Genomic DNA, 14,603 nt, shown 5'->3' with positions numbered 1-14,603 from the left:
ATTAGTAGGAAAAAAAAAGGTCAATATCTGTAAGTAATTAAATATCACATTGGTTCCTTGGAATTTAGCAGGCGAGAGATCATGTTTCACTCCATTAATTTGTTCTTTTTACTGCCCACTATGGGAAACAAGAATGGAAACCAGTCCCCAGATTTCCATCTTAAACTCATAGCATCCTTACCAGTAAGATAATCTTTCATTATTGATTTTTCGATCAATGATTGCAACTGCTCTGGTAATGATGTCAAGAAGAAAAGTTTCAAAATATAACCACCTTAAAACAATTGTGGGTTGACCAGTCGTAAAGCTGGAGTGTAACACAAAAAGATTGCCTAATGACAATTTCAGAAAAAGATATCCCACGTGTTACTCTGTATAGAATTTCAAAGGGCATGATAGCATGTGTAGCCAGCAACCAGTTACAAGTACATGAGTGCCTTTATTTGCTGAGTTGTCATATTTTACTTTTAGTGTACATATATGTAGGGAAGATTTACTGCCCCAATAATTTAATAGCTTAATATTTCTCTTTCTTTAACATTTTTATTTTTCTATGTGAGAAGTGGTAGTGTAATTATAAACATGCACCCATACACACATTTCACGAGCCTTTAACTTACGTTTGATTAAACAGAAGTCACTTCCCATACTAAACAATAAGTCAGTTGCTCTACCAAATGGAAGGCTGAAAATCCATTTCATTTATATACTTATTTATTATTTATTAATTTTTTTAAAGATTCTATTTATTTATTTGACAGATTGAGAGAGATTACAAGTAGGCAGAGAGACAGGCAGAGAAAGAGGGGGAAGTAGACTCCTTGCTGAGCAGAGATTTCCAACACTGGGCTCGATCCCAGGACCCTGGGATCACAACCTGAGCCGAAGGCAGAGGATTTAACCCACTGAGCCACCCAGGCACCCCGTTTCATTTATTTTAAATGAAATGGCCAACTGGATATTCCTAAGAGTGACATTAACGGATCACAAGCATTAGGTAGCTGGGCTGTCCAGAGAAAAGCTTTTCAGTTCCCTTGTGAAAGCCTCACTTTTATAAACCAAAATCCAGTGCTCCTTTCCTTACAGAAACAGGCCAAAGGATATGCCATAGTCTAAAAAGATTTTTATACTTTTTTTTATTCCACTTTCATTTGACCAAAGTCAGAATGGACTTTAGGAGGAAAAATGGAGTGCTAGAGATTAACTTTATGCAAATAAGCTGGAAGAGAGGGCCATGTCATGCCCACTGCAAGTACCTGTGGGTACCTAATTTTTCAGTATTGCTTTGCCTTTTACTGGTAAGAAAGTTGCTTGTAAAATAAACCACACACACAGTCGGAACTCACAATTGGAACATTTAAATGATTATTTGCTTCTCTTTCTACCAGCTTGTAAAACATTATTTTCTTATTCTTCCTTAAATAGCCTGTGCTAATTACATACCATGACCCTTGCCCTCCAAGTGCCTTCATTTATGGCAGCACATTCCTTTCCAGGGCAACACATTGGCTAGGTTTATAGGATGCGGCTACCAGGCCTTCCACCCCTGGCTTCTGCGTCCCTGGGTCAGAAGTCTAACTCACCACATACAACTCAGCAAAAGAATTCATTTCTTCATGAGGAGAACATAACTCACCCGACTCCAGGGGAATAGATGCAGAATGATGGGACTGATCTACCCTTTGGCATGCCAAGCGTATCAGTTAAGACATCCTTTTGCGATTTGTTTCTTCCCTCAAAGAGAGTGAGAAAAATAGCATTTTAACCTAGGAACAGGTAACCAAATTACCAATGTGGGGCCATTTCTAGGGGGGATTATAGAAACAACTCTTGAGCTGACTTCCTTAACAAGCTGCAGGATGGAAGTTTAGAAACTGTTTCGAAGTCCCCAGTCTCAGACTGGTATTACTCCAAGCAGGCCAACAGGAGAGAAGATGGGAGAGGGGCCCCTGTCAGTCGCAGTGAATCCAAGTAGAAGGTTTTTAAGTTAATGCCATGCTTATCTTTCATTTTCTTCATACTGAATACAAATTTCGAGCTCTTTTACTTATTAGGCATCTGGCCAGTTACTGAATTTGGCACCCCTCAATTTACAGTAAACATCTAAGTAGTAGGATTGATTCAGACAAATAGAGATTATTATTAAAACAGAACTGCACAACTGAATTATTCAGGGACAAACTCAACATATCTATGCAGAGGGTATGTCATTTATTTTTGTTTATTGACTTATTTATTTTTAAAAAGATTTACTTATTTATTTGTTTTAGAGAGAGAGGGAGAAAAAGAGAGCTGGGGCAGAAAGAGAGGGAAAGTGAGAATCCACAGATTCCCAGCTGAGTGGTTGAGCATGAAGCCTGAGAGGAGGGTCCATCCCAGGACCCTGAGATCACAACCTGATTTAAAACGGAGAAATGTTTGCTCAGCCCACTGAGCCACCCAGGCACCTCCAGAGGGGCATATAATTTAAACCATTATTTCTGTCACTCAAATTCCGAAAATTGTATCCTAATTAGTTGTTTATTTCAGATTGAGCTGTCTAAGGAACTTGAACATTCAGATAATTACTTATAGCCCTTAATACATTTCTGGAGCTGAATATATCTAGAGCATAAGCTGAGCAGAGAGAAGCATGCGGGGCTTGATCTCAGGACCCTAGGATCATGATCTGAGCCAAAGGCAGATGCTTAACCGACTGAGCCACTCAGCCACATTGGCACTTTTCATGCACCTTTGACTGAGAAAGAAACATATAGCAAAAATAGAATGAGTTTTGGCATCCTGTTGTGTTGATATGTGCTAATATATTAAAATATATATAATGTTTGTCATTTTAATAAAGTTTCTATTATAACTAGTACCTTTATTAAGAAAACAAGGATGTGAGAATTTACTTAAATTTAAATAATGAAGCTGTTTTATACAATAATAATACAATAAATATAAAAGTATGTTTATGTAAGTATGTTAAAATCCAGGTTTACACACATAATAAATAAGTACCAGGTAATAATTCATTTACAAAAGGGTCTCTGTGGGAGCACCTGATTGGCTCAGTCGGTTAGACATGCAACTCTTTTTTTTTTTTTTTTAAAGATTTTATTTATTTGACAGAGAGAGAGAGAAATCACAAGTAGGCAGAGAGGCAGGCAGAGAGAGAGAGGGGAGGAAGCAGGCTCCCTGCGGAAGAGAGAGCCCGATGCGGGGCTCCATCCCAGGACCCTGGGATCATGACCTGAGCCGAAGGCAGAGGCTTTAACCAACTGAGCCACCCAGGCACCCCCGACATCCAACTCTTGATTTCAACTCGGGTCATGAATTCAGGGTCATGAGATCAAGCCCTGCATTGGGCTCTGTGCTCAATGGGGTGTCTGCTTGAGATTCTATCCCTCTCCTTCTGCCCCCACCCCCACTCACACATGCACCCCCTCTCTCATTCTCTCTCAGATAAATACATAAATACATCTTTTTAAAAAAGGATCTCTAGGTGATTTCACTAAGTAGTTAATGTTTAATATATATTTTTATATATAGTTATGAATATATCTTTAAATATATATATATGGAATATTATACAACCTTAAAAAAGAATGAGATGGAGCCATTTACAACAGCATAGATGGACCTAGAGTGTATTAGGCCAATTGAAATAAGTCAGATGGAAAAGACAAATACCACATGATTTCACTCATGTGTGGCATCTAAAAACAGAACAAATGAACCAACAAACAAAAAGCATAATCAGACCTACAAATACGGAGAAAAAATTCATGGTTGCCAGAGTGGAGCAGGTCGGGGGGATGGGCAAAGTGGTCAAAGAAGAGTAGGAGACACAGGCCTCCAGTTATGGAATGAATAATTCATGGGAATAAAAGGCCAACATAAGGAATATGCTCAATGATATTGTAATGGCATTGTATGGTGACAGGTGGTGGCTACACTTGTGAGCCCAGCATAAGGCACAGAGAAGTTGAATCACTGGGTTGTATACACAAAACTAAAGTAACATTGTATGTTAACTATATTGAAAAAAAAAAAGAATTTTTAAAAAGTATATGTACATAGATACATGTGTATATTCTTTTTTTATGTTTAATGATATTACTCATTTCCTTTTTTTAAATTTATTTTTTATTTATTTTCATCATAACAATAATCTTTGACAAAACAGGAAAAAATATACAGTGGAAAAAAGACAGTCTCTTCAATAAATGGTGCTGGGAAAACTGGGCAGCTATATGTAGAAGAATGAAACTGGACCATTCTCTTACACCGTACACAAAGATAAACTTAAAATGGATAATCCTTCAGAATCCTAGGGGAGAACATAGGCAGTAATCTCTTCGATATCAGCCACAGCAACTTCTTTCAAGATATGTCTCCAAAGGCAAAGGAAACAAAGCGAAAATGAACTTTTGGGACTACATGTGTGTATTCTTATATACAATTCACCACGATTTGATTTAGAAGTATATTTCCCACAAAGGACACTACATACCCGTTAAATATCTTCCTTAGGGTCTTTGATGCTGCCTTAAAATCTGTTTTCATAGATTGTAACATGTGATTGTAACATTGTAGCATGTGATGACCCTTCCTTGTATTCTCTGGATTGCCATCTCCTTGAGTATAGTAAGAAGGACAAACATTAAAATTCTGGAATGCTGTTCTTCTTTATGATGGCTGGCGGTCCTTCTCCCCACCCATGTACGAGCAATGTGGGCTCTCAGAAAAGAGACCATTTACTTGCCCTGTTGTCAGCGCATCTGGAAGCCTTGTCAAAACAATACAATTTTACTTTGTAACTTTTTGACATTGGTATTTATTGCACCTGTCTTTGGGCATGATTTATGACCTGTCTGGTGAATATTTCTCCTCAAGTTGGAGTTTACAATATGAGATAAGTGAACCATTTAAAGGTCTGCATATGCTTCAGAATGGCAAATGGACATTTTGCATACATCCCTCACCTTCTTTCCTCCCTCTAAACTTCATCATCACCACCTAAACAGCCACTGAGATACACCATTCATTCAGTTCCTTGGAGAAAGAAAGAAGAGAAGGATTATGTAAGACTTCATTTTGCAGGGGAATTATGTGTCGATTAATTCTAATGAGGGACAAGAAAATTCACTATAAGGAAGGCATCCAATGGAAAACATGTGTTTGTTGCCAGGAGGGCCCCATGACCCTTTGTCTTTGTAATGGTATCCTGGCTGGGACTCATCAGTGTTCCTCCCTATCACCAGAAAACACACTTCCCATTGGCAAAATTGCACATATTTTAAAGGCAGCCATTCTAATTAAATTGTTTAACTAGGCTGCAATCAAGAAAACTTTCTTTCCCTGACCATTCCCTCTGGGTCTTGGAACTGGGTTTTGATATTAATTGACTGTTGTTGCGCAAGTCTACTTAATCTCATAAAGGACACACTCTAGATATGTGTTTGTGTTCTATGCTTTTATAACAAAACATTTTAAACCCTTCAATTTTTATTCTATGAATTTCATATGAACATGATTTATTTGGGGGAATTTCTACAATTACTAATAAAATCTGACATTTTCCAAAAAAGTTTGAAATAGGTACACAGAATTTGTTTGTCTGTTTCCTTGGATCTGCAAACATTCTTTTTTTGTAGAAACTCATGGAAAACACCATCCTCTTAAAATAACATTAAATGGGACTCATGTCCTTGTACAGGTGTGAATTTTTTTTTCACTTAAAAGCTAAGGAAAAATTAAAATGTAAAGCTTTTATGTGATAAATTAGAGAGTTTTCTCTTTATCTGTATGCGATGTTCATATAAAATGTATATGTCTAACTTTAAATTAATAATGCTTTTGGATGCTTCTGAGATGTACATAAAAACTCATAATTGTTCACCATGTCATTGTTATTTCAGACCAGTGACAGTTGGCATCAGCTCCTACAAGTTCCCCTTACTTTAATAATCAGATAGCAAGTATACACTTTAATGTTTATTAATTGAATATACTTCAAAAACTCATTACAGAAGGCAGTAAATCATAAATAAGCTGATCTTCATTCGCTCAAATGATTGAGAACTCTGACACCATTTTTGTTTTTGTTTTTTAAGTAGACTCCATGACTCAGGACTTGAACTCACCACCCTGAGATCAAGAACTGAACTGAGATTGAGAGTTGGATGCTTAACCCACTGAGCATTCAGGTGCCCCTCTGACACTAGTTTTAAGTAAACAATCAGAATCTGAACTCCTCATGTTCCTTTACTGCTCATCTGTCCAACAGAGCCCCAAGTATTTTAACATTTTAACCCAGAAATGATAATCTAACCTGTTAATCATTTTTGTCGTACTCCCTTGAATCTTCTCAAACTTCTCCGTGATATTTATTTACCATGTCTGTTGTTGTGGGACCCCCAAAAAGGATAAATGTCTCAGGGTTGAGGGTCCATGGATGATTGTTACAGTTCCTACATTCAACACTTAGGTAATAAGTGCTTGTTGCTCATCCCTCTCTCCGTCTCATTCAGTCCGACTCCCAGATTTTTCTCTGGACGGCTAAGCAAAGACTACTCCCAACCATCTTCTTTTGGTACAATTCTGTTTTACTCCTATAAAAACTTCTGCAACATCTTGTTTTTCAGGGACTTTTTTCTTGACAAATGCAAATGAGACAGGGGCACATTTGTAAACCATAGTCCTTCTATCACTGCCGTGGAAGATATGCCAGTCATTCCACTGTCAACCCTTGCTGTTTTTCGTTAGCCCACCTCCAATCTGGAAACAAATGAGAAGTCCCTCTCCACTCAGTGATACAATTTCCTTCTTGAACCTACTCATCCTTAACAAATTGGAGTCTGCCAATGGGTTGCCAAGCCAGTGACATCAGCACTGGCAGGACATTAAATCGAGATTAGAAATGGCCCCATGACATCATCCTCTTGTTCCTATCGAACAGATGGTTTCTGTATATTGTGCAATTTTAGATCATTATTCATGGTTTGGGTCAGTATAATTCAGGAAGCCAAAAAACTGCCAAGAAAAATTGACCTGGAACCAGTTCAAAGACTCAAAATTATTTTATTGATTAGATGCCTGAGTTTTCATTTTCCAGAAGGACATCATGAATCATCAATACATGATAATACCTGAGTCATTTTAGCATTTTTGATGTTTAGAACTTCAAAACAAGATAATCTCTGAAGGGTTAACCTTAAAGAAGCATGATAATGAGATATCTAAGGAACTTTGTTGGGTACAACTGAACCAGGGCCAGAAGCTATTGACTGAGGCAAGTGGTTTGTTTGAACTGGATGGCTATTTATTTTCACCTTATACTTGTTGACTTCATATCCTCCCTTAAGCTCAGCCCAGAGACAGTGAAGAGGTACGCTTTCAGCGAGCCAGACAGGAAGCTATTTTGAAAGACCTTGTTCAGGCATTATACCAAAGCAAGAAGATAAAGCACAGATTTGGCGGGCTGAGGGCTTGGAGAACAAAATCATGTTCAAAACAAAACGAAACCTAAATGTGTTCACAGTAAGCTTTATAAGAGACCGCAAACGCGTATATTCTTTCCCAAAGGATCTGGAAGGAATTTCAGTAATCATGTGCTTTCTTTAGAATAAGTATTAGCTATTTTTGAAAGATATATCCCATTATATTATCACTGCCACAGGGCAAATCTCTTGCATGGGTCAGTGCAACTTTGTTCCCCCCCCAAATCAGTGCTATGCCCAAACCTCTATCGATTTGAGTTTCCATCAACCATACTTCCTGCTGTTCCGCAGTTTCTGATTACATTACAAGTATCTTACTTAAAATTATTAAGACTCTTATTGCCATCCATTTCTTTGAGTATAAATTTTACATTAAGAAAATAAGATCTTTGACCCCTTCTGTGCAGGGAAATTGTGTTCTTCCAGTTTCCCCCAAAACTGATATTAGGGATAAATCTCATGGTCTTTACGAAGGTGTTCAATTCTCATGGCTCTATTTACTTTATGTTCACTGGTATTTTTGCAACTAAGCCATGTAATATTATACCCATTTTGTAGATGGCTGTGATAACATAACAATGAACTGGAAAGGAAGATAAGAATTGTGATTACAATTTAATCATCCCACTGTAAAACTTTAAGTCTTTCTCTCTTGCTGTCTTTTGAAGTTCATTTCCAGGTCCTGTTAGATCGAAATGCTGCTGGTTATGGAAATCTTTGAAAGTAAGAATACAGTTTCTTTTTTTTTTTTTTAAAGATTTTATTTATTTATTTGACATACAGAGATCACAAGTAGGCAGAGAGGCAGGCAGAGAGAGAGAGAGAGAGAGAGAGAGGAGGAAGCAGGCTCACTGCTGAGCAGAGACTCCAATGTAGGAGTCGAGCCCAGGACCCTGGGATCATGACCTGAGCTGAAGGCAGAGGCTTTAACCCACTGAGCCACCCAGATGCCCAAGAATACATTTTCTTATAAGAATGTTGAAAATATATTTTATGCACTTACGTGAATGGAGCTGTAATCATAGATGATAATCAGCAATGTCTAATTTTTGTCACAGCATGACACATCACCTCACTCTAAGGTATTCCAATCAAAATATGCTGGTAACTTTGCCAAGGAAACAAACAATTTAATCATTTTGATAGTTCATCACCCATGCACCTGCCCCCCCAACCCCCGTCATGCCCAATGATATAAGCAATAACAGCATTACATAGAATTCACTGAAGTTCCAGATGAATTAAGTCTGAAAAAGAAGCAATTTTTTTTAAATGGTAGTAATGACTGGGGAGGAGTGTAGGAATTCTAGTGGCTTCTTTACATGCTCTTTTTCCAAAGGCTGCCCTAGCTAATGAGAATTCAGCATATGCTTACGAATAAATTTTCTTTTGTTCTTTCTCTCTCCTTCCTTTTTTAAATCATTTGTGGCAGAAAGGACACAGTTGGGCTGGCCTCATCTTTCAGCTCTGTCCTTCTCAACACCACAGGTTGTTGGAGTTACTGTTAGAAATGACACTAAAAAAATTATTTTTTCCTGGAATGTTCTGTTTGTGTCTCTGGAATATAGAGGTCTTGTGTGTTCATCCATGTCCTTCCTAAACCTTGAAAACACTTCCTTTCGGTTGTATTTAGGTGGATATGGGCATGATGTTCCTTCCCCATGCTTCTGGAGGAGGCAAGTCCTCCGTGAAGCTACCTGCTTTGCGACTACAGATAGTCCCTGACTTCTGGTGGTTTGCTTTCACCATGATGCCAAAGCAATAAACATTCAGTAGAGAACCATACTTCACATTTTGAACTTGGATCTGTTTCTGGTACTTGCTTTGGTAGCATATATACTAAAATTGAACCCATGAGTCTCCATGGATCTGCCTTTGAGCTGGCGAAGTGCGCCGCAGTCCTGTCCCCAGACGCTGGGCATCGCCGGCCACCCTCAGTCAGCCCCAGTGAGCATGCACACAACCTCTCTGTCTGTAGCTTGGGGTCTAGGGCACAATTTCATGAGGTCCTTAACATTTTGTTTAGAAGTAGGTTTTCTGTCAGATGGTTTTGCCTAACTGTAGACTCATGTAAGTGTTCAGAACATGTTTAAGGTAGAAGAGACCCTGATGTTGAGTAGGTCAGTAGTGTTAAGCACAGTTTTGACTCATGACACTTGCAACTTAGGATGGGTTTATTGGGACTTAATCCCACTGTAAGTCAGTGAAGGTGTGCATTTATAAACTCCCTAACTGCTATTTCCTAATGTCCATGTGTTTCCACTCACATGACATGGGCCTTTCAGTCTTCAAAACGTAAGGGACACTGCATGGACACAGAACTGTCTTCCTCATTTCTGCAGAAGTCAGATCACGAAGAAGGTTGTAGTAGCCCAGGAGAACGGAAACATATTCCTTAGTTGCTAACGTGTTTTGACCAAGAAACAGGTGAGAAAAGAAAGAAAGAAATACACCGAAGAGGTGTACCTGTGAAAGACTTGCTCGGGAAGCTTTGCTGGAGATGCTCTAAGGATGGAAAATTCTAGGCTCCAGGGTGGGGAGCTGTGTACACATGCTATTTTCACCCTGAGTCCTAACTGATAAGCTCTAGTCCGTCCTGCGTGCTGTCAGACTTCACATTTTGAGGCTTAAAAAGAAAAGGTTAATAGAGGAGTGTTTTATGTCACTGCTCCCATAGATCATTGAATAAATAAATCCAAACTGTAACACTTTCCTTCCAGGAGCCAAAGAAAGGCCCTGATATTTTGGAAAAAGCCTTGTTCACAGTCACATGTCTGTGGAGATTGAAGTATTCCTTGAACGGTCAAAGTAGATAAATATTTCATTACAGGAGGAAGCTTCTCAAAGATACCCTGCTTTCTATTCTATTCCAATCCATACTCAACATACAAAGAGATCAGGGGAGACAAAAGAAAGAAAGAAATGAAAAGAAAAGAAAAGAAAAGAAAAGAAAAGAAAACCGAAAAACCCCAAACCCAAACACCACCCAAACCCACTTCTCCCCCTTCCTCAACGACCAACTGCAGCCAAAACATGTCTGTGTGGAGGAACGTATCTGCAACCTCCAGGAGCTTTGATACAATCAAGGCCAGTGAGATGTGCCAGACCCTTTCCCTTTTTCCCAGATGGTGGAGTTCGCTACTTTCACATTTGGCTTTTAATGGACAAGCAAGGGAGCCTGCCAGGAAAGCAGCGAGCGAGCTACGAAAACAAACAAACAAAGGCAATCACGCCCTGGACGTGGAGGCCAATGACAGGTATGATTGATCAGGTGTCCGGCTGGAAGCTGTCACCACCGAGTTGAGAGAAACAGGCAGAGCTTGGCGTGTTTCACGGGCCAAAGATTATCATGGGGTATTAGGTAGGTAGCATTCTTCAGCAAACAAAGAAATGGAAAGGATGCCATTGGCTTTGCCTGCGCCACACGCCTCACAGAGATGAGAAAACCATACTGCACACCACCGTATTCTTTTGTCTGGGCATTTGTTTTCCAACGAAATACTTCTTCATGTTAAAATAAATGTACATTTTGACATACGATCACGTTAGCTGCGTGCAATTGAGAAGTATGCTTGGATCCAAAGACTTGCGTCCTAATTACGGCACAATTCCCTTGTTGCTTAAATGAGGAAAATAGAAATCCTGTCCACTCTACAGCATTGTCTTTAGAATCAGCGGCCATAATAGCATATTTCCTTGATTTTAACATGCCATGGATGCTATCAAGGCTTGTAGACAGCTTTCCAATAAAGAATGCCATTTAGCATATTAAGGAAGCACATAGATCTTCAGAGTCATCCAATTAATTGAGAAATATCAAAATGTAAATAGAAGGTACACGTTGCAATCAAGGAAATGAGATACACATGAAAAACATTTTATAAGCCACATACGGTGCTGAAAAGATGTATTACCAACAATTAGGTCATAATGAAAACACGTTAAGGATATGACATTATTAATATCCTGCTTGTTATAGTAGCTTTGAAGAATAGAAAGTCTTCACACACTCAAATTGAACTTGAATTTGCATATACTAACAGAGAAAATAATGAAAAAGACATCCCTGATGAGTTTTATTTCATCTGAACGTAAGAAAACATCAGTTTAGCAGATACCTCCAAAAAATTTCAATCTGATTTCAATTTCACCAAAACAGACACACACATCTTGCGGATAAATTATAGAACTCACGCAATCATATTCATTCCTTGTTTCTGACAAGCACAGAGTTTATATTGATGAGTGCAGAATATGTTTTCAAATCCTCAGGATCAAAAGAAGGTAATTCAGTGACACTGTGTGATTGACTGTGATGTTGGTTATTCTCTTGACCGAATTTGTCTAGTTTTTTGCTTTTTAACTATAGATAAAAAAAATTGTCTCCCCAAATTTGTATGAACGAGGATTCACACAAATGATGTAAATTCTGTATCAAACCTCAGAGTTGTCAAGGTTTTGTACTGTTAGCCGTTTCTCCGGGAATCAAAAAATGACAGTGATATTAAGTGAGTGGTCATTTTAACGGCTACTTCATAGCTTTACAAATAAAATGGCTTCCTTATCAGTAGTTTGAGAGTCAGCACAGGCTTTTTGTAATATTTAACACACCCTAGCAAGTAGACAGCGTGGGTTTGGAGGAAGAAGCCCTAGATATGTGTTTCCTTAACTCTCTCTCCAGGGCATGAAGCAGCTGAAAAATGCTTGTTTTATCTTGAGTTTTGTCTCTGTCCTTTTATGGGATATAAGCAAATTATTGGAAGTGAAAGTTGAAGAAACAGTTCATCAATATCTTTTTTGCATGACCAAATTCTGACCTCTTGCCAAAATATTTTGGTTACATATTGATAAACCGGAGGCCATGGGTATATAAGAAAACTATTTCCATAGATCAGGGGTTTCCAAACTTGGCTCCTCCCCAGAATCACCTGAGACCGATGAAATCTAGCCAGAGTTTTTGGTCTACTCTGGAATATTCAGAGCAGGAGGTCTGGGAGGGTCCCAGGAAAATGTGTGTTTAAAGTTTCTCAGGTGATTCTAATTAGAACTGGAGACTGCCGCCATACAATTCAAATGAACTTTCTAGACTCATTAATAATGTAACAATATGGAAAAAATGTTATTTCTTTAGCAGGAGAATTTTTTTCTTAGTCTTTTATGTTACAAGTATATTTGATAAACCACTTGGCATGGGTGGAATAAATGCTCAAGGGAAATGTTTAAGGAACAAAAGATGGTCCTTGGCTACCTTCCAAGCTTTCGTCTTGCCAAATGGGGTACATAAAGTAAGGGTAAGAGATGAATTATTATGGAAGAAAAAGGAAAATTTTTAAGGGATTTATACAGGAGGAAAGTAGGGGTAAGGCAAAGTTAAGGTAATTCAGCATCTGGTACCTAAATATTTACTAAACTTGGTAACTATTGGAGGTATTACTATTGTTATCTCTAACGTGTATGGATAAGGCACATCAGTAATATATAAAGGCCTAAAGATCTAGTTTAGAAGTTAACATTGGCATTTACATTAATTAAAACTACAGTCTTCAAGGGGATTAAACCTAATAATGAGCAAAACTCAATGACTCTCAATTCCAGTGGCCCTTGACTCTGCACATACGAGGCAAAGATAGAATAAAATAGAAGCGTTTTCTCTAGGTAATTTGTTTGAACAGTCAAATGTCTTTCTCAATTCAAACTTGAATCACAACTACCCCAGGTACTCCAGAACAATAATGAATCTTTGAAAATGGCAGAAGACGTTTTACAAGGAGCAATTTCATGCTTGATTGTCTCCAGGAACCTATAGTTAATGGTAGTTTAATAAACGTTACATGAATGTCAAAGGATAGAACAACTGCCCCCCTTTTGATATTACTAATTTCCTTTCTTTTTTTTTTAATCCCAAGTGAAAGCTACTTCATTTTTAACCATTTAATTATATCTGGGGAATAAATTCTCTGCAGTTTTTAGGTTCTAGAAACCAGAAACTAGTACATTGAGAATATAATCCTCATAGAGCAAAGAATAATAAAAATTTTCACACTTTTACTGACCATTAATCAGAGTTATGTGGTTCTTTTCAGGGAATAGGATGCTACCTATATTGATTATCTTGTGACTCTTGTCATTCACATACTTCAGATTCCTGGAAATATGATTATGGTGTTGTATATACACCTGTGAGTGAACAGAGCCTTTGTTTTTAAGACAAAATCAGGGAGCAAAAATATTGTCAAAATAGTGTTTTTCAAGGTGTATTTATTTTTATTTTTAATGGAACAAAATTATTCCCAGCTGTGCAATGTTCTCAGTACACCCATTACTTTTTAATGAATCTTACAATAAGAAGATTAATTCTATACACTCAGAGGCTTTCGGTGAATGTTGTCGATTAAGCAATTACATTAATCCACTTCTGCTTATTTTTTTGGAAGCCCAGTGATGAAGGTAATTTTTCCCCCTTTGGAATAATCTCTCTAGAATTATTAGGCACGTGTGAAAGGAGTTTTACACACATTTCCAAGGACTACACTTGTTATGATTAACCAATTTTAATCTGAAAACCACAATCAACCTGTTTTATTCCAACTGATAAAGTTCATGACATCATTTGGTTTCATTTTTCAGCCTAGGCATTGACATCATTCATTGGCATGAAAACATTTATCATAATATTTGGTTCTGGAATAAATGAAATAAAAACACAATAAGAAATGAGCAACTATTTGACTTAGACAGTGAAGCACGCACAGCTTTTATTTCCAAAAATGATGAAGAGTTTGTGGAAAATAGTACAAGTAAAGGCTCCAGAGTAAGTAGTAGAAAATGTTAGGAGAAGGAACATGGTTTAGAGTGAGGAAGTCTGTTTGGGTGTTGAATGGGTGCCTGTGTGGGTGTACAGAACAGTCAAGATGTTCTGACAGGAAACAGTATGGAGATTCCTCAAAAATTTAAAAATAGAAATACCCTGTAATCCAGTAATTCCACCTCTGGGTATTTACCTGAAGAAAACAAAAACACTAACTCAAAAAACATAAACATCCTTATGTTTATTGCAATTTTTTTTTATAATAGCTAATATATGGAAGGAATCTAAGTGTTCATGGTTTAGATGAC

The sequence above is a fragment of the Mustela putorius genome, unplaced genomic scaffold (genome assembly GCF_011764305.1).
Source record: "Mustela putorius furo isolate JIRA1106 unplaced genomic scaffold, ASM1176430v1.1 tig00000487_pilon_pilon_pilon, whole genome shotgun sequence".
Lineage (NCBI taxonomy): Eukaryota > Metazoa > Chordata > Mammalia > Carnivora > Mustelidae > Mustela > Mustela putorius.
Note: the sequence above shows the minus strand (reverse complement) of the source record.